The 22,611-nt window shown below is 33.5% G+C and overlaps 2 protein-coding genes across 4 annotated transcripts in view; one reads left to right on the top strand and one right to left on the bottom strand.

The window, feature by feature from the left end:
- Positions 1–22,611, bottom strand: part of LOC147069476 (uncharacterized) — a 106,143-nt gene that overhangs the window by 16,123 nt on the left and 67,409 nt on the right. Inside the window, exon 1 of one of the 3 annotated variants that reach the window (XM_085950168.1) lies at positions 2,916–3,012. The exons of the other annotated variants lie outside the window; for them this stretch is intronic. The gene's annotated coding sequence lies outside the window, so the exon portion shown is untranslated. Of the gene's footprint in view, positions 1–2,915; positions 3,013–22,611 lie in introns of those variants that run through there. 3 annotated transcript variants of the gene reach the window in all.
- LOC147069477 (uncharacterized) overlaps positions 1–22,611 on the top strand; it is a 103,501-nt gene that overhangs the window by 25,990 nt on the left and 54,900 nt on the right. The gene's annotated exons all lie outside the window — the stretch shown is intronic.

Below are 22,611 nucleotides of genomic sequence, written 5' to 3'. Positions count from 1 at the left end.
GAATGTTCTATTACACGGCTATCTTTAATGTAAAAGCCATGTACAAAATTTTGCGCCAAAACTTAGTGGTCCTATTTTGTAATTATCGCAATCAGTATATACCTACATAATTTTGATTGAAAATAAATATGTAAATTTGTATTATTAATAAATGAAATAAAAATCGTACGGGTCCAGGATTTACTTCACCATACTGCATTACATTTTTAATACAATCATCAAAATGTCTTGCTTGCATCCGGAGACATCGTATTTTAGTTTTTATTTAAAACTGCCTATTAATGCTGCCAATTCTACCATATTAAAAATAAAACATAAACACATTAATCTCTATTTAATTTAAGTCCGATTCTTTATGAATATAAGTTCTTTGTAAGGTGATTTTCAAATTTATAGTCTCTTCGATTTTTCTAAAAAAGTAAAATGTGTTAACTCGATGTTTTTTTTAAAATATTTATATGGAATCGAGCTTTGATGCGGTTACAATACCAAATACTAAACCTTAACTTAGATAATCATTAATATATTCTCAAAAAGAAACAAAAGTCAAAGTTCTTCTTAATAAAAATAATACGTAATTAAACATCCAAAATCTCATTAAAAATGTGTAATAATATTTTTAATGAAATAAACTGAATAGTTCGGATTATTTGTGTTTTCGATTGTCCGTGACCCCCCCTCCACCTCTACACATCATTAGCCCGGATATCTACTTTATGCCGGGTCCACACTGGCAACATGTCGCCGGCAACTTCGTTAAATTTTACGATAAGTATGATAATTATCGTAAAATTTCTTAAGCAATTATGATAATTATCGTAAAATTTAACGAGGTTGTCGCGCGACATGTTGCCAGTGTGGACCTGGCATTAGAGTTTACTGTAATTAAATTTATGCATTTGAATGAGATGAAAGGATGAAAATGGTAAAATTTGAACATCATTTGCGCACTAGCCTAACGCCATAGTAACCAATCAACCTCCCAACCGTATAACTCGATTTTAACAAAAACGTGAGTGAAAACTATCTATTTTAAGTAACCAGTTGTGTCTATTTGTGCATACCAGCCTGGTTGCCAGCCCATACAAACTTAGCATGGCGTGGAGGTGCCATTTTGAAACCCTTGAGCAAACGCCGCCATATTGGAAGAATGGTGACTAAAACAGTTTTTAGTAATATTTCATTAACCGTTAGCTCTACAGATTCAGTAATAAAAGAAAGATCGTAAAATTCTACATAAAATTATCTTGCCTACTTAGCATTTAACTCACTTCTCTTTTATTCGACTTGTATTGCTAAAATAAAGAAAATATATTAATTATGTTGTATCCTGTGAAAATCATCAGTCTGTTTCAATTCATTGCTAGATGAAGACCGCCACAAGCTTTCCCCACTCGTAGTATTTTTTTCTTCGTTACCACCAGTAACGTCTCAAGGTAAACTGCCACCCTTAAGGGGGAGAAGCACGCCAGCAGAGAACCTAGCGGAAAAATACGAAGCTTACAATTTGAGATTTTTTTTTGATAATTTACAATTTCAACTGTATTAATTAATCAATATATATGTAAAAACATTAAAAATATATTTTTTTTTAAATTTATAGATAAATAAATTTGTACCTAATTGTAAAAAAATGTGAATTCGTCGCAGGGTCACATCTTATTATTATATTATATTTTATGGTCATATTTATTATTAAAATTTAGTTTATTAAGTTTTACATTTTTTGTCGTTTAGATTTTTGACTAATTCATCGTTTTAATATGTTATTTGTTATATGTTATACACATTTATATTTTTTATAAAAATCGATGTTTTTTATAATAGATATAAAAATATTAAAACGATGAATTAGTCAAAAATCTAAACGACAAAAAATCTAAAACTTAATAAACTAAATGTTAAATAAATATGACCATAAAATATAATGTAATAATAAGATGTGACCCTTCAACGAAATCACATGTTATTACATTTTTTTACAATTGTAAGTTTATCTTTAAATTAAAAAAAAAACAAAAAATCTTTTTAATGTTTTCAGATACATATTTATTAATTAATACAGTTGAAATTGTAAATTATCAACAAAAAAAAATCTCAAATTGCAAGCTTCGTATTGTTCCGCTAGGTTCTCTGCTGGCATGCCTCTCCCTCTTAACACCCACGATGGCCGCGCGGCGTTCGCTTTTGGCGTCGTCGGTCCCAGGTTCGAATCCTGGGTCTGGCAAGTTCACATATTGTTTTTCAATTTGTGTATGAGCCAGAGTATGGACCTACTAGGTTGAGCAAATGGCTGACATCCAATTCTCGTAAAAAAACAAAATCTGTTAATACGAACCTTCACTATGTGGAGGCCCATATGATCCTACTAGGATTGGACATGGTCGGAAAACCCTGCCTACATCAAACCATAATAATTTTCGTATGCTATGGGTGATCCGACAAAAATGGTGCACACTTTTTCAGTCATATTTATTGTTTTTCGTTGAATTAAATACAATGGTGTTTATTAGTTTTTTTTTTTAATTCATTAAGCCATGTCTAAAAAAACCATAATCGATAAAAATATTCTTCTATCTATAAATATCCAAAATGATTTAATGGTACATGATAATTTTAGCGCAGGGTTTAATTGAATTTTAAAAAATTAGCTATCACTATCTGCCCATTGTAGTCTTAGTCCAATGAAGACAAATACGTATGACTGAGAAATTTTTATGTGCACTATTTATGTCGGATCTTAACAGTCTACCTTCACCCTTCACCACTGCTGTCTAGCCCTACGGGACGTCGTTGGTTACCACGTTACCTGGCGACCAGACTATATCTCTATTTTCTGTCAAGAATACTAATTCATGTTTATTTTGTCACCAATAATGACATACACAGTAAATTAATTATAGATTGGTACTCACTCTTCAATTTATTTTAAAACACTTGTAAATATTATTAATTATCTAACTGATTGTTCACTTCAAATTTTATCATAATGTCCACAATTACTTATTATTTTACACAACACAATAGTTGAAAGATAAGATTAATATTTGCACATCTGTGTAGTAATAAATATATTTAATTATTTTAAAGTAATAAATTATAATAATTCATATGACGACTCTTCCAATAAATAATTGGTTATTTTTATTATAATAATCGTATTGTCATTGTGTTATTTATACGTGCATGTCATTGCGATTTGACATTTCAAGTTATACTAACGATCATTATTAATAATATTAGTCTGAGAGTGCAGAATCCTCCCCCCCCTCTCCAACTATTAAAAAATAGTACCATATTTTACCGTTGGATTTATTTTTAAAACAATCGATCAGGGGTTGTGAAACGCTGTGTTTTGAATTATCAGTGGTGTGCTGCTAAATTATGCTGGTTCGGTGAGTATTTCAAATCCCCCCTCTTCTCACCAAAATCAAAAACACTTTCTTCAATTTTAATGGATTTAAGTTTTGTACTATTCCATTTGAGTCGTTTTTTGCGACCCGGGTTTCGCCTTTCGGCATCTTCAGGCACTATGTAAATAAATACTGACACAAACTTAAATCCGTTAGAATTTAAATTCAAATTCCATCAAGTACCTTCGGTCGATAGTATTAACTTTCTTCAATATGTATTTCAATGAGTTGATCACTGCCAGAGTCAAGTTAACTCGTCAACGCATGTATGTCGCGTCAGGCCATGGACAAGTTAACTCGTGCGTTTTTGTAAACGTCATAACTTCTGAATAAACTGTTCATCACTTTATTGTGAACATATTAACGATAAACTCGAGAAACATGTTGATTTTGTAAGTTTTCACAAATATTTAACATTCTGTTCCTATTTCATATTTTTAAGGGATTTATTTTATTCCAAAAATAGCTGGAAGTGCCCACCTAGTAAAAATTGGCTGTAGGTAAAAAAAAGGCAATAGGTACCTTATTTCACAATCACTTCGAAATTTGACTTATTGCTTCTATTTTATTAGGCATAAACATATCTATTTCAATTCTTGTTGTTTTCCTAAATTAAAAAATCGACATATTTTTTACGTAAGTAACATAAATAATATTGATAAGACCTGTGTAAATAAGTGACGGTGGCCTGAAAAAAAATCCCGGATATTTTACCCACACCTCATCACTCCATAACTGCTATCTAACTACTTTACCTACTCGTGATTAATTTTTACTATTAGCTATGACTAAACCGGTGTGATGGACAGCAGATGTGGGTGCAGGCGCGCGTCTATCTATCAGCACCTCACTTTACCAAATCGCGAGGAATTGTTGCAACTACGTTATTTTTGAAAAATCTTAACTTTGGAAACTTTTGAGATATCGATAGGTACTACTTATACTAAATTAGTTTCATCAATATTGGTCCGCTTGATTTTGAGGTTTGTTATATCGGAACAAGCGGACAGACAGACACGGATTAATAATAAAAACTTTTAATTAACTATTTATTTTATTCAACGAATAATTCACAAGATTTAAGAATGTACCATTCTAATTATTGAACATACATACTTTGATTTAATAAATAAAAACCGATTGCCAATAGTAACTTGATTTAGAAGAGCGCTGATGAGCAGGTATTTAACGGCCAATAGTTAAAATTTGTCGTAATTAGTATGTCACCTTTTAGCATCATGGCCCCCACAAGGGGGGGGGGGGCTGACAGGGCTCTAGCCTGGGGGCCCGGGCTCAGAAGCGGCCCGTCGAGGCGAGTCGACCAGATAAGTGAGATAAAACACACATCACAAATTTGATTCAATAGTAAAATTATGTGGTTGTACAATACAATTTGTAATTGTGTATCAATACTCGACATCTCCATAATTCAAATGGATGTATTAAAATATACAATAAAACACTAAATATACACATTGTTTTTTCCGTGTACACCATTTGGAAAACGCTACTGTAAAGCGTCACACTGCCTTTATCCTTAGCGATAGGTAAGGGGGCCCGACAAAGCTCCTAATCTCGGGGGCCCTCTTCACGATGTGGGGCCCATGCTTAGCATAGAGGATAATGCGCGGAAACCCATGACATGCAGGTTCGATTCCTGCCGGGTGGTTTACTTTTTTCAAAAAGATTTTTTCTATTGGTTAAGGTTCAAATAGACTATATGACGATCGGGCTCATATATGCTAAGAGCGATTTAGTGTCTATGATCAAATTTATGCCATTCCGACATATTATACATACATATTGTATGACAGCTATGACATCGTATTTACACTTGTGACACCCTGTGACACAGGACGCCAACATAAGAAACGGGTTTTTCGACATATATATGACCGATCGTCATAGAGTGTATTTGAAGCATTATTCTATTTTCTCAGTATTTTTCAAAATTATTTATGTTCAATAAAAACTTTATGGTACAGTTCGGTTATGAGGAATACAGCGGAAAACACATTTTGAAAATACCCGATTTACTGTATTATTTGTTAGTTTTGGTTAGGTTAGGTTAGGTTTGGTTAGGTTAACCTAACAAATAATCCAGTATACCTATCGGCTACTTTCAAAATGTGTTTTCCGCTGTATTCCTCATAACCAAAGGACTATGGAAATATTAGTCAAAACGATGATTGAACGGAAAATATATCAAAATTACAGCCAGACACTTCAATTGTATTATTAGTAAGTACCTATAACTGATATGACATGTTTTGGATTTTTTTTGATAAACAATTCTCTCCATACTAGTGAAGTATATTTTAGTAAACTGACGTATATTGATATATATATATCTAACTACTCATCATAATATAATTTTCGGACACTGTTCAATTATTGTCATTGTCAAAAAAATTAATTGAATTGATAAAAAAAATAATAGTTGATTTCCCTTTGCGTATTTTCGCAAAATCATTGACGTCATAGAAATTAATTTTCGGGGTTTAAATTTATTTACATTTTATAACAAATGTAATTTTCATGAAATTGCATCCTAGCATTAGTTCTTGGTCAATTGATTTCGATAATTTTGTATTAAATAATATGCTTTTGTCCTAAGATGTTTTTTTTTATTTTTTAGAAATATCAATAACCATGTCCTTGCTTTTTCGTACAAGGTGGTTGTTAGTAATTTTGGACAATCACAAACACCCAGGCTTTGAGAAAAACACATAAATTTTATTTCCTCACCGGGAATCGAACCCAGAACTCTCGGGCGGAAGGCCAGCGCCTTATCCACTGCACCACGAGAGCCGCTGTCCTAAGATGTTGAAAAAAACCTTCGATTATGTTTAGAGTTTACATAGATAGAGCCGGGGGGGATTTTTTTGTCGCAGATGACGCAATCGATTCGTCGGAAGATTTAAAAGGGGGCCTTGAAACAGTCATTAAACTATATCAAGTTCTTAAAAAATGTGTATTTATCACACATTAAGTATAAAATCTCAGAGTAATGATATAAAAAGAGTACATAAATTATGTATTGTTCAGCTATATGCGTATAACGCACTTCTTGCACTTCTTGCGTATAACGCACAGTAGAACCTCATTTTTTTTTAATTTTTAACTTAACTATGAAACGATATACCATCATGTTGCTTCTCAGTACGGCTACCAAATTTAAACACAACATAGTTAACCATTTCTATTAAATTAACTAAAAATAGTTACCACTAACTTTATATTTAACACAAAAACATTAAATTTCAGCGATACATGCTTGCAGCTTGCAGTTTCAGAGTCATTAATTAAACCAATATTTACCGGCGACGTGTACAATAAATATTTAATTCAGCCGTAGAAATTCTATCTTACTCGGACGCATATTGCGGAGAATATAAGCGTGCCGAATGCTTTCTCACTCGCACTTGTGGTTCATTTTTGTTCAGGCCTTGGTATAAACATAAAGTAAGTAGTATTACCCAAAACATAACATAAGCCCTGCAACTAATATCATAACGGCTGATACGTATCTGTACTCAAAAAAATAAACCACTAATATTATTATAATACTAGCTGACCAGGCAAACGTTGTTCTGCCATAGTGAATATTTTGGTTGTTAAATAAAAAGTAACGAATGTATCGTAAGTGTGTGGGGATGGGATCTATGACAGAAAGAGGAATAGAGCACTGTAGACGATGACCGCCGATAAAAACAAAAAACATCAACCATTCATTTTCTCAATTCAAAATGAGTAATGATGTTCATAATGAATGAATTACCTGTTACAGGATCTCGTTGTTTAATGTTTATGCAATATCCGTCTTGTCCCTTCCAGAAAATTAGCGGATATTGGAGAGCGTCGTATGAATGGTGTGTGTCAGCGATGAACTCCAGATTATTGTTTCTTCTTCGAATCACGATTTCTCGCGTCGATGTGCGGTCGCCAACCATGATTCCAGCAATGTCGTCAACAACAGTCGCATTGAATCGACGTACGTGCTCTCCAGCTGGTGTTTTATCAGGATTGATGACAATAGCGTGATTGTCACTTTGCAATTCGTGCATGTGTGCTTTGAAGAATTTCAATAATTCATTGTGCTCATTCAACAGGGCGTCCAGTTCGCCGACGATGCGCCTGGCATTAGGCGAATTGAGGCTATTGTAGCCGCAACGTGCATCCACATGATTGATGTCCTCACCGGCCCATGAAGTAGATTTGTAAAAATGTATGTGGTTCATTTGGCATTAGCAGCAATGAGCCTACTTTGTGGTATACTTCACCTTTGATTTTGAACGTAGAATGGAATTGTTGACCATTTGCCGCAGTATTGTGAACTATTTCTGTTGCTCCGGACGAAGTCATTTGAAAGCATGAATTGAATGTGCGAATGGATTTCAGGAACAGGTTTGAATCTGGAACCGTGCCAATGAGCAAGCTGTTCAATGGTTCTGGTGGTATCTCAATTTCTGGTAGTTGCACTTTTCCTGATGCGCAACACATCCCGGCTGACTCATGTTTGAATTTGAGCGCATGACAATGGGGAAATTCTTTGTCCATAGCACCAATCAGCACTTTCGGATGAGCGGAATATTCAATATCTGGCTCGTACTCGAATGCGAGACGAAGGAACGAAGCGGATGTAAATGTTCGATCTACTTGTTGGCGTTGTCGGTCATTTGCTCTGCGTGTGTTAACTACGAACCGGCGCGCTTGGCTCCGTTCCAATTGTCGTTGTTGATTTCGTTCAGCTCGTGCCTCTTGTGATTGAGATGCACGCAATTGCGACATGCTTACACGCACGTTTTTGTTATCTTGTTGGATGTGTTCGTCTGTTCTTTCTACTCTACTATTTCGCATGTTTGTTGATTTATTCGTTCGACGGCCCAAATGGCCCCCCTTGCGTCTTGCTGGCATTGTGCACTGTAATACACGCACATAAAAATAGATAAATTAAAATAAATCGTACAAAATTTTGCACGCACTGCGTTGTGATTTGCCGAATGAAATGTCAAAATGACGCGACGCTTCTCTTGAATTCTTCTCGGACGTAGTGCCATCTGTCATTCAACAACATAAATAATTTCGTTCTGTTTGAAATACGAACGACGGTTAAATTTGTTCATACAAAATTAATAAAATCGCGAATAAAAAATGGGAGAATGGGGGTTCGAAAGTGAAAATTTGAGGTTATAGGTATTTTTTATGCCAAATAATAAAAAAAAATACAAAAAAAAAATTGTCAAAAAAATAAAAGAAAATTTTTCTGGATAGAGATATCCCAATCACCTAGCGGTATGAAATATACTTGTTGACCTATTCTCATACCTAACCAATATACATAAAAAAATTCATAAAAATCGGTCGAGCCATTTCGGAGGAGTTCGACCACAAACATCGTGACACGAGATTTATATATATATATAGAGATGTCAGCACTACCATCTGTCATAATTGGACATAGTTATGCAGAAAGTAGCCAGTCCACAAAAAATAAAAAAATAAGATATGATATAGATCAGATGCGAGAAGGTTTTCTCTACGTTCTGCTGAAAATAGCCAAGCCGCAAACAAATTATTCTTGAAATAAAATACTATTTACAATTTTACATTTTATATACATTTTTAATATCATGTTGCTAAAGTGCCATTATCTCAGCTCGACATTATTGTGGACTGGCTGCATTCTGCATAACTACGTTCAATTATTATTACAGGTGTGATTCTAGGTAAGAGGTGCATTGATATTCTTATTTTACCACGTTTTTAGTAACTCGTATTCTTGTTTGTCCGGTACAGATTTTTTCTTGTTCAGTACAATTTTTTTAACTAACTTCCCGACTAGCTAGACATTTGAAACTTTTAGAATACATCAGAACACGACGACAATGCATTCTTTTATTACTTTTGGCCATCTTTTAGCAGAATTGAATTCATTTTCAGTTAATTCTGTTTTGCATGTTTCGGAAAAAAATCGTTAAAAGTAATATTTACTACTCACTAGTATTTGTTGCTATTTGGTCCTAGCAACTAAATTATTAATATATACGTGCGGTTACTATGGAAATCAATATGAAATGTCAAAATGACATTTCTGTATTCTATAATATTTATTCAGTATTTCTATCAAGTACAATAAAAAGTTTTTATTAATACATAGAATTGTCAAGTTTATATGATTCAACAGAAAATTTTAAAACGTGGTATATTAAAAGTTCTTTTTATCTAGTAATTATTATTAGGTACCTACATACGTTGCTTGTTGAAATTTATGTTTTTTATTTTATGATTGGGTCCTTAAAATGAATCAGTGTTAGAGCCTAAATGTATGAAATTGATGCAAAAAAAGACTCGCTGATTAAATGAGAGCAACGCTATTTTCATTTTTTTTACCATGTTCGATCCCAGGAAGATCGTATGAGTCCTGTGGCCTCAATAGCATTAATATGGACAAAGCATCTGGAAAAAAATGACACTCACTTTTTTGTCGGGTCTGCCGAATGACATAATCTGTTCTAACGCCATCACAATAAAGGTGATATTGCTATAAATTCCCGATGCTTTTTGTTGGATCTGCCGAATGGTTCGGTTCGAACGAGTTCGCTCAAATGAACATTGACACTATAAACACTGTTCTAATGCCATTACAACAAAGGTGATATTTCTATAAATTCCCGATGCGTGATATAGCATTATTGAAATTGCGTGACGTATACCTATGCATGTGCGAATGTCGCTATGCGCGTATTTACTTGCTAGCTACTGTATTGAGTGCGTGGCCTGTACTAACAGATTATTTTTTTACGAGAAATTAATGCTAGCATTAATTTCTCCACATGCTCAACCTGTTGGTTCCACACTCTGGGCCCAAACACACATGTGAACTTCCCAGACCTGGGATTTTAGCCCGAGACCCACGACATTACAAACCTGACGCGCATCCCCTCGGTCATCCTGTTATCGACTTATTTTTTTTAAATGGAACTGCGTAAAAGACACGTAAGCATTTCAGACCCATTTTTTTTTTGAAAATAAAAAAATATTCATAAGATTGTTTCAATTTTTTCATTATTGTGTGACCAGTGAAAACGACAAAATAGAAATGTGGCGATGGCGATGACCGATGTAAATGGGGAAATGGGGCGATGTAATATAAATATTGGTCCTCTGGATGAGTCAGATATGAAATATGCTTTCTCTAGACTATATCCGAAATCCTCAGTAGGTCCAGATGGCATTCTTCCATGGCTATTAAAAGGATGCAAAAAACTTTTAAGCGATCCTTTGTTGTATATTTTCAATCTATGTTTAAGTAAATCTACCTTCCCTGAATGTTGGAGCTTAACTCGTATACGACCGGTGTATAAAAATGGCTCGGTATCTGAAATAACTAACTTCCGACCAGTGGCTGTTCTCTCTGCACCGGTCAAACTATTTGAGTCCATTTTACATAAATATATATACACATGTGGATGGTCAGTTGACTGACGCTCAACATGGTTTTCGATCTACTCGATCAACAGTTACCAACCTCATGGAGTACACTGAATACATATCTCGTTCACTAGACAATCATTGTCAAGTTGATGCAATTTATACGGATATGTCAAAGGCTTTCGATCGAGTTGATCATGATATTCTTTTAACTAAACTGAGTGCAGTAGGCGGATCTATTAATTTTGTAAATTTTTTAAAATCTTATTTTTCGCATCGTTGTCAATATGTCGAGTACGCTGGGTGTGCATCTGAAGTCTTTCAAACTCTTTCAGGTGTTCCAAAAGGATCAAATTTTGGACCAATTATGTTCCTCATATTTGTCAATGATATAGTTAAAGCCATGGATGGAGTAGAATTTTTACTTTTTGCGGATGATTTGAAATTATATGCACCAACTCGCAATGAGTTGGACTGTTGCATGTTACAGAGAAATCTCTGTTCAATTGAAAGTTGGTCAAAAAAGAATAAATTAGAATTTAATACTGACAAATGCTTTTGTATTACTTTTTCTAGGTCAAGAACTCCGATTAAATATAATTATATTATGTCAAAAAATTCTTTAAAACGTCAATCTGAGGCGAAAGATCTTGGGATAATTTTTGATTATTCATTATCCTTTCACTCGCATATAACTTCTACGGCTCTACGTGCGAGTAAGCTTCTAGGATTCATCATGCGACAATCCAAACCATTCAAGAATCCTAATGTATTACGTACACTCTACGTCTCATTAGTGCGTAGCATTCTTGAATATGGGTCGATTATCTGGTGTCCTTATGAGGTTTCCTATAAGCTTATTTTAGAACGCGCCAGAAGAAATTTCTTCGATGTCTTTATTTTAAAACATTTAACTATTTTCCTTTCGATAATTCGTCAGATGATTATTTTCCGACTGCCTTTCTACAAGGCATGCTTACTTTTCACTCTCTTGAATCTCGTCGGTCTCTTCTGCTGTTGAAACACTTTTGCCTGTTATCGCGAGGGATGGTTTCCAATCCTGGTGTCCTAATGAATTTGAATTTCCATGCGCCTGTCAATTACCTACGTGGTCGCAGTCATGATTTATTCTGGATTGGAACCGTTTCCTCGTGTCAAGCCTATCAGGCTCCATTAGCCAGGGGTGCAAGACTAGTAAATGCGCTCCCTAAAGACATAGACATTTTCAATGATGTACTTTGCATTTTATTTTTGAAACTGAATTTTTCTGTATAAAATTGTATATTTTTCGTTCTCAAAAATTATATTTTTCTGTATTAAATTGTAAGTATGTTTTGATTTTTTTTTTTTGTTATTATTATTGTTATTATATATATATATATATATCTTTTTCTATATACTCTTCTCTCTTGTGAGGGTAATGTTTGACTTATAATGTAAATCTCATGTTGTGTACGTCTTGAATTTAGATTTGTTATGTCCACAATGTTTTGTATTCTTAAATAAATTAATATAGAAAGAGAAAAAACTAATATAAAACGATAATGCCTATGGCCTACGCTCTACCTACACTATCGAATGTAAAAATAATTTCGTTTGCCGTATTTTTTGTAGATTAGTGTATTTTTTTCGAAATGAGGCCGTGTGTGGTTGTTGCCGAAACATTGTAGTATGTACCTACCTAGTTCACAATAAATTTTTAAAATGACACGTTTTAAATTTGATATTTTTAGATTAATCGACCGTGAATAGAAAATATTTCAGGGAAATATAACCATAATATATGACGATACCGATCACAATAGATTTATGTGTCATTTAAAATGATAATTGTGAATTTTGTCAACAAAGTATTTAAAATATATATTAATAATCCCAGTGTAAGAATACGCCCGCGGTGGCTGAGTGGCTTACGCATCGGCTTATAATTTAATGGTCCTTAAAGGTTGATGAAGTACGTTAAAGTGCCCACCACCACCCGTCATATATGCACAGCCGTGGATATGCACGGCCGCTTTCTATGACGCTTTATACGTGTCTGAAAGAAGTGATTTTAAGTGCTCATTCCGTCCCGAGACGGAGCCGCACGGGACTGATGCTGCAACCATGCATTAAAGAAAATTTTTGTTTTTTGGACTGGCTCTGCTGTCCGCTGACGTTAAGCGCTTTGTGTACCCGCATACCTATTTATCGTAAAAACAAAAATCTATTGATTCAAACCTCCACCTGCGGAGGCCCATGTGATGTTATTAGGATCAGGCATGGTTTAATAAAAATGAATAATAATATATTATATTATGTACTATTGGGGCTAATATTTAAAAAATGATGAAAAACAGTACAGTTTGAAATATAATATTGTTAAATCGGCAAACGAAGGAACTGGCGTACCACCATTCAGAAAGTAATACCAGATGGCAAAAAAATTGATATATATCACGTAACATAAAATTTTTGATCGGTTATTCCTTAATTACACTCCGAATAAATGGGGGGAAAATGCTGTGAGTACGATATAAAAATGGAAGATTCTTACAGGTCAAGTGATATAGGAATATACACACATGAGGAAAACAATAAACATTGGTGCGGAGTCGGATGAGAAGGATGATTATTATTTTCAGAGCAGAACAGTGAATCAGGGGCCCTATGTTAGAACTTGCGAGTGCAAGCCGCCCGGTCGACATGACATCATATGACATCATACTACCGGAGTGATAATAGCATTCGAGAAAATAACGCTGGTCAGACAGTGGCGTTATTCATTGTCACCATACACATATAGGTGTTTCATCATAATAATATCTATGGTGAGCACTGCGGCATGCCTCGAGCGTGTATTGGCTGACGTCCCAATTACGTCATGTCGTCGGCTGACACACGAGTCGATAGTTAGGAAATCGCGGTGCAGGTGAGATGTAATGCGCAATTTATATTTTAAGTAATTTAATAATTCATATTGAACGTAATCTGACGATTTCCTACGTGTAATACGGGTTGCCGTTTTCGTAACAGACCGAAAACTTCCGAACCCACCCGAACTTCAAAAACCCCATAATTATTTTATGTTGTCAGGTACTTGGGTACGAGAAATAAGATAATACGATATAACTACTAATGAATAGGTACACACTAATGACAACAACACGATAATTTAAAAATTAAGTACATATTTTTTGAAAACATTTATACACATCAAAAATCATTAGATAAAAGTTCTTTTTATTTTAAAAAACAGTCCATATTTATTAATATTCGATTAACCATATAAATTATTTTTTTTAAATAATCTAATTATTAATTATTTAGTTTTAGGCTCTGCGATCGGAGTTTACCTTAGTCCATACAATTCGATAGACTGGGCTGGGCTACATGACGTAAAGTCCATATGAAAAAAAAATGAGAATTATTTGAAACATAATCCGACCTTTATTTACGTCAAGACAGATGACGCGCTGTGGTATATTTTTTTAAACTTTTGCAGATTGTTTTGTTATTATCTGTTTAATACATTCCTACACATACGGCATCTCTCGTTGGCAAAATAAATTATTTTATAGAATATATAATCCAGTGATTATATAAATAAGTCAATATGCAATTAAAAAATATTTTTCTTAAGAAGATACCCTTCAAATAATCGCCTAGTATGGAGTCTTCGCCACTGATAAATACCAGAATGACGTATTATAATAATTATCTTAATTATAATCTCGAAATGTATGTAATTACATTGAATGAATCTTTCTTAAAATATATTTATATTCTAGTGAAGTATCTATTGACGTGCGATTTTAATTTATTGAAATAAAGACTAATGACGTCGAATATAAATTATAAATAATATGGAATGTATGTATGTAATAATTGAATTATTATTTTTGAAGTTATACTTCTTTAGGCGCGTTTGGAAATTCAGATCAGAGTGTATTTTTGGCGTGTGACATGTAACAAATAATTTATTTTTTCACACGAAAATAAACGCACTCAATTGGATTCGAACCACCGATTGTTCGGTTATCAGCCGAACGCACTACCATTACGCCACAGTATGATACTCCAATCGTGACGATTATACAGTATAATATTATAGTTTAGAATTGTTCCGTTGCCTAGGGAGCGAATTTTAATTATTGTCGGCCATTTGCAATTCCTTACGCCAACAAACTATTAAACGTCATAGTGGCAGTTGTTACTTTAAAAATAAAACCAACGATGAATAATTATATAATTTAGTAATATAAGTTAAAGTGTATAGAAATAAACCAACGGCGTTCCAATAAGCGGTCTTTTTTCTTGAGTGTGTAATTTAACACGATAATTAAGAGCTAGTCGAAGAATCTAGGTTATCACTTATCACAAATTATGTTTTCGTTTTGTTACGCCAAAGAAGTATAACTTCTAACGCGCGTACATAAGTACACGCACCGATTTTTTTTCATTATTGAGTACGTAGGTATAGGTACACAAGATTGAAGAATTTTGGGTTCGCTTATTTTCAAAAACCTTACAAACATACCTTTCAGAAAAAAAATCCCAGAAAAAAGGCAAAAACGTTATATTTTTTTTTTGCATACATCCTGACGTCATCTACAAATGGTAGTGATAACGTTACATTGGTTTAATTGAAAAGCTTATTGCTTTGAATCAGGATGTTTCATAGACGGATTGATAACTTATTAAGGGGCGAGGGGTGGAGGTAGGCTGTTAAAATTCCACATAAATAGTGCACACTCAACATTGTCAGCCATACTCATCTGTTTTCATTGAACTAAGAAGATAATTTGCAGATGGTGCTGGTTAGTTTTTAAAATTCATTTAAACCCTGTCTAAACCAAACCATAAGAGTTTAGGTGGTACAATTTGAATGTATTTTTTAAATAATATAAGTAGGTATGTTTTCTGATTTGAAATCATTTTTATTTATATCTAATATTGCTATTGCACCCACTCTCGCACATAATATTGTTACGTCGTGAAAAAGCTGCCTAATTTTAGATTCGATATCATATTATTATTTTTACACTATTTCTAAGTATCGACATAAACACTGATAAAAGGTGCATGTAGTTCTGATTAGGTACTAATTAAGGTAAGTACACGATGTCCAAAAAACATGTTAGGTATAGTTTGCACTTGACTGATAAATTCATGATAGTGCATTCTTGGCTTACGACAACCAATTTCGCTAGAGATGAAACAACTAGTTACCTTAATTTTTAATAATCTATATATTATATATACAGGCACTTATAAAAAATAGATATAATATTATATTATATGAAGGGTTGGTGGAAAGAAAGATCATTGTCCACAAAAATCGCAATGATGCCATCTTGTGGAGAAACAGTGAAAACACTGACATCAGAAAAAAAACATTGAAATTCAAAACAAAGATCATTATCACAAACATTTGACAAAGAATATTAATATTTACCTAGAGTGGATTACAGCTAATATTAAATTTACATGTATTTACTTATGGCATAACAGCGATTGGCCAATGCGCCATAATACATGATAAATACAATTATTAACAACCAATATAACAAGAAAGTAGAAAAGAAAGTATGGGCTTATGTAGATATTAAGTGGGAGAGGCACGCCAGCAGAGAACCTAGCGGAAAAATTCGAAGCTTGCAATTTCAAATTTTTTTTGATAATTTACAATTTCAACTGTTTTAATTAATTAATATGTATCTGAAAACATTAAAAAGATTTTTTATTTTATTTTTTAATTCAAAGATAAACTACAATTGATAAAAATGTAATAAAATGTGAATTCGTTGCAGAGGGTCACATCTTAATATTACATTATATTTTATAATCATATTTATTTTAAAAATTTAGTTTATTAAGTTTTCAATTTTTCGTCGTTTAGATTTTTGACTAATTCATGTTTTAATATTTTTTATATTTATTTTAAAAGACATCGATTTTTATATAAATATAAATGTGTATAACTTGAAATCCTTTTTATTATGGAGTATTGAGGTGAGGTTCGGGTTCAGGTGTGGTCGTCTAGAACCAACCTTTGTCTATATATGTGTTTAAATTACTTTCAAATCAGTCTATATTACTGTTTTGCGAATATCGACTTCATTGCAAAGATCGAGTTGCGGTCACTTTGAGTGTATACGTGCGAGGATGCTTGGCGTCCGCCAAGGCCGTAAGTATATAGTCAGGCCGCGGCAGAGAATTGCGAGATTCGATTGTGGTGCTAGTTATTGCTTAACTTCAAATGCAATCCAGTAACCGGTTTGTAGTTAAATGAATAATTAACGTATTACCATTTTTTCAATATGAAACAATCATCATTTTTCGTCAAACAGTTTTACAATATTCCATTTGGAGTATATAAGCAATAATTAGCACTACAGCAAGGCCTGAACAAAAACGATGCATAAGTGCGAGTGAGAAAGTATTCGGCACCCTTATAATCTCTGCGACACGCGCTAGAGTAAGATAAAAGGTTTACAGATTTGGGAGATGGTTTTCTCGGTGTAGCCGCCAAATCTTACCTTATTGCTTAATTATGCGTCGATAACCGTTTTGCTAAAATAGCTATTTTTGTGTTAAATATAAAGTCAGTGGTAAATATTTTTAGTTAATTAAGTAAAGAAGATGGTTCTGTGTGTGTATTAAAATGTGGTAGCCGTACTGATAAGCAAGAAGATGGTATAACGTTTCATAGGTAAGTTGATACATGTTCGTGATAATTTATTTGTATATTATTATGTATTTTAATATCAAGAGACCTAGTGTTTCTTTAAAATAACTTAAATTGCGGATATCTTTACCCAATGGTTGCATTTTGACCGCTTAAAAATACTAAATAACGTAAAAAAAATAGAAAAATATATTTTAATTCTGAACGTCTAGTGCGAGCACTTCGGGCGAGCACTAGCGAAATGGTCTATGGTCTCGAACATTTGGATACGAATGCGTTCGATCGCCCACAAACCAAACGCACGGCACGCAGCTTCATTTAGCAATGCAATGGGTGGCGTCTAGATGTATCTGTGGTCTAAGCACTACAGTGAAATTTACAGTTCCGCGCAGCAGCCTGACTATAGTGTGCTTTGAGCGTTCGCAGTAAACATTATTTTTTTTAGTTATTTTTTAAATGTCGCTTGATTTGTCAATACAATACAATGTACAATCTAAATTAGGTATGTTAATAACCCTTTTGACGAATGTGAGATTATTGATGTGATGTGACAATTATCATAACAACAATCACATAACCGATTGACGTCAATCGAGAAACCTTTCCTGCACAATAAATCTAATTGTAATGATTGTCCAAATCAAATCACAAAATTACTTATGTGCGATTCGGAATAAATAATTATTTCGTTTTAGGATGTGGATAATTTTATTTTTAAAAAAATACGTTTTGTATATAAAATAGAAGGACATTGTCCATCTAACTGGATTTTTCAAATAAAATTGCTTTCATACGTAGGTACCACGTTTGCATGTAATCAGTTACATATAAATTCAATTATTCCATTCATGCCCGCACGTTTATATTTTCTTTTTCGTGTGTCATTTTATATATTATTAATTATTCTGGAGTGGCAAATCCAATAATCAACCAATACCGGCGAAGGGATATTTATTTTAATATTAGGACCCGTGCAATGACATTAATATGGACGAATCATCTGGAAAAGAAAATGACACTCACTTTATTGTCGGGTCTGCCGAATGGCATAATCTGTTCTAACGCTATTACAATAAAGATGATATTGCTATAAATTCCTGATGCTTTTTGTTGGGTCTGCCGAATGGTTCGGTTCGAACGGGTTCGCTCAAATGAACATTGACATTAGAAACACTGCTCTAACGCCATTACAATACAGGTAATATTGCTATAAATTCCCGATGCGTGATATCGCATAATGTAAATTGCGTGACGTCTACCTATAGATGCGAATGCGCGAATTTACTTGCTAGCTACTGTATTGAATGCGTCGTCCATTAATAATGTCATTGGACCCGTGTGAGTTATCTGCGACTGTCAGGTAAGCGACAAGTGACGCAATATGTAATCATCACCGAGGAATAAAAAAAAAGTTATCAGTTGTCATTGTTGAATGTCACCGCCTACTACGCACTACTCATTTAGTTCCCGTCAAAGCTTTTACAATTTCTATTCTATACACAAGGCGGCTATCGACGTAGTTTATCATATGTATGTATTGAGGTGGTTAATGTTACAATAAGTTAACCAGCTAACTGTCTGTTCAACCAGTTAACAGCCCCTCTCTTGGCTGTGTTAGCTTTTAGAGCGAGATAATCAGTTTTGACAGTCTAGGATGTCAGTCAGAAGGTTTTATTTGTCATGATGTCATGTTGTGAACGTCTTGAATTTGAATGAGAAATGTTAATACGTGTTGTAGCCCTATAGTATTACACCTATGTTTGTATTCTTATCAAGTATTAATAATCAGCATAATATACGTCTGCATATGCATTTGATAAGGTATGCTTTAACGACCAACGTTCTCCGCGTAGGTGAAAATGGAGCTTTTATGGTATTTTCAAAGCATGATCCTGGACATTCCTTAAACGTTGTAGATAATATATTTATAAAATTTTGAAGCCTTATTATCCTTTATATTTATTTTAATCATATTTCGCTATAATAATTTCAACATAAATTTTACTAATGGTTTTATAAATGCGTTTAAAAATTAATAAATGTATAATATCTTAACACCACTGCACATGGATGTACTGAAATATGACTATATTAAAAAAAAATAGATCGACAGGTTTAAAAGAATACTATTTTATGTAATAAAAATACTTTATGCAGTCATCAAATGTTTAAAATAAATATAAGGGATAATAAGGCTTCAAAATTATATAAATAGATTATCTACAACGCTCAAGGAATGTCCAGGATCATGCTTTGAAAATACCATACAAGCTCCATTTTGACCTACGCGGCGCAGGTCCCCCCTTAACGTCAATTGTTTCAAGTCTTCTTTCTTATAGTATGTTTTATATAATATACTTTTCTTATCAAACTAAACGTTGAATGTTATTCTTAATATTGATAAAAATTGTTTTATATAGAACAGTGGTTCTCATGCGGACACCAGCGCTTTACAGAATAATATTTTTAAAAAATATTTATAAAATTATGAAATTGGGTGAATATACATAACTTCTCTTAAATTTCTTTCCACGCTCAAATGTCCATAATGTGTTTTTGTGATGAGATCATGTGTAAAATACTCCGTTTCTGAGAATAAAGTCAATTCAAAAAATTGGCAACAATTGCTTTATTGTTATTGTCGATTTTTCCTACTACTGTATACTGTGAAAGATCATGCAGTGTAATGCACTTCATAAAAAAAAACAAATATCGCAACCAGTTGCGAGGTGTAAATTTAGAAGCAACCATGCGGCTCGCATTGGAAGAAAGGAATATTGAGGAATTTTCATTTGCATTATTTTTATATAAAGAGATATGCACTAAAATATTCAAATGTCTTTTATTATATGGAGTTGTCTAAAAATAAATTGATCAATTTTTATGGTAAATAAAATTTAGTTTTATTTTTTTCAATCACAACAAACTTGAAATTTGGTGCGGCCACCAGACGTTTCCATAGAACTGTCAATGTTAATTGTGCGGCGACAGTTAAATTTCACGTGCGAACCACTGAATAGAATCATACTTTTTTTTCAAATCAGTATCAACTCAGTCCTAAAGAAGGAAGCATCGACTGCATTCAATCATTGTATCAAATCAGACTGCTAACGAGTTGGCCATAGCATAATCTATTAAGTATATATATTACATTCTAATAAAGCCAGATTAAATATAAATACTTGAGTGTTTATACGCTGATCCCGCCGTTCCATAACACACGTTGCGACTCCACTTAGCTGTTAACTTTTACTGATAAATCTATAATATAAAATATTAAGGAAAACATTATATCATTTAATTATCTCAGTTACATAATGTTTTAGGAAATACATCCACCTAGTTAAGGCCATACCTCAGTTGAGACACGGTCTAAAAAGATCGTCGCCAGGCGATGCGCGGATTGCGGGTCGCGGGTGCAAATGAGGCATGTCAAACCAAATATAATTTGTCTTATAAATCCAACATGTGTCCATTTAATGTTCTGTTTATTATTTTATTAGTAACAATAATAATAAATATTCATTGACATGTTTTCTTTCTAAAGTAAATGGGTAACGTTTTAAGTCATCTTTACACGATTTAAGAATTATTACGGCCGTCGCCATCACGAAGCAAAATGACGTGTTTCCAGCTCTACATTCTCTCTCCGAATGGGAGCGAGTGCAAAATTTCGTCGCGCCTATGATTGAAAATAATTTGCCGTTTCACTGATGAATCACCTTAAGTACTAATCGAGCATGACTGTCAAAACAATACAATGTCAAGGACGTTTGACAGTTAATTCGCTCAGTTTCACATATTTTTTTTAATCAATTATTGATAAAGCGATGGCAAAAACAGTTAAGTGCAAATTGAATTTGGTTTCTCTATCATATGAGACGAGATAGAGGAATTTGTATGCCTAGGTTCAGGCCCGGTCTTAGGGCGATTGGATCGATTATTGGGCCCATAGTTGAAAGTTGGTTATTAATTGCTATCTAATATTTTTACCACGTTTTTATTAGCTCGTATTCTTGTTTGTCCGGTACATTTTTTTTCTTGTTTGTCCAAGATTTGTATTGGACGATTGAAGATTTTTAAGTGATGATATTAAAAAAAAAAGGTACCTGTGTGAACTACTCGCGGCAAAGATTTTTCATGTTAAAATTTGTGACATAGACCTTTTGTCCACACTGGCTGGTAATATTATTAGGTCGATATTGATTGATTATTCGCGTCGATACCCTTAACTAATAAATACGATTAATTTCGGATGGTGTAATAATTTGCTGATACTGATTGAAAACTGCCAGTAAACAATATTTAATTAAAAACATAATATTAACTAGTTTCCTTTTGGTAATTCGTCAAACAACGACTATTTTCTGACAAAGTTCAAGGCATGCTTGCTTTTTACTCTCTCGAAGCTCGTAGGTCACTTTTGTTGCTAAGACATTTTTGTCAGCGCTCATGAGGGATGATTTCTAATCCTGAGTTTATATGCGTTGGTCAATTACCTACGTGGTCACAGTTATGATCACCCTTAGATCAGAACTGTTTCCTCGTGTCAAGCATATCAGGCACCGTTAGCGATGGATGCGAGACAGTGAATTTTGTTGGAGTTATACTTCTTTTAGGGCGTTTGGTAGAGAGTGAAATTGAGAGCTGCGCGCGCACACCGTTACGAAAGTGGGCGACAGTGTGAAGTTAGCTGCGAATCAGTCAGCTGTATACAAACGCAAGGTTGATAGTAGAATTTTTCCTAGGCAACGAATTTATTATTGTCGGCCATTTGCATTTCCTTACGCAATCAAACGATTAAACGTCAGAGTGACAGTTGTTACTTTAAAAATAAAAACAACGAAAAATAATTATATAATTAAATAATAGTTAAAGTGTATAGAAATAAACCAGTGGCGCACCACTAAGCGGCCCTTTTTCTTGAGTGTGTAATTTAACAAGATAATTAAGAGCTAGTCAAAGAATCTGGTTATCACAAGTTTTGTTTTTGTTTTGTTACGCCAAAGAAGTATAACTTCTAACGCGCGTACATAAGTACACACACCCATTTTGTTTTATTATATAAAATTATTATTATTATGTTTTTTTCCT

This window comes from Rhyacophila brunnea, unplaced genomic scaffold (assembly GCF_057557595.1).
Source record: "Rhyacophila brunnea isolate RB1 unplaced genomic scaffold, BYU_Rbru_1.0 scaffold_23, whole genome shotgun sequence".
Classification (NCBI taxonomy): domain Eukaryota; kingdom Metazoa; phylum Arthropoda; class Insecta; order Trichoptera; family Rhyacophilidae; genus Rhyacophila; species Rhyacophila brunnea.
The sequence above is the reverse complement of the archived record's forward strand: the minus strand, read 5'-3'. Positions and strand labels throughout refer to the sequence as shown.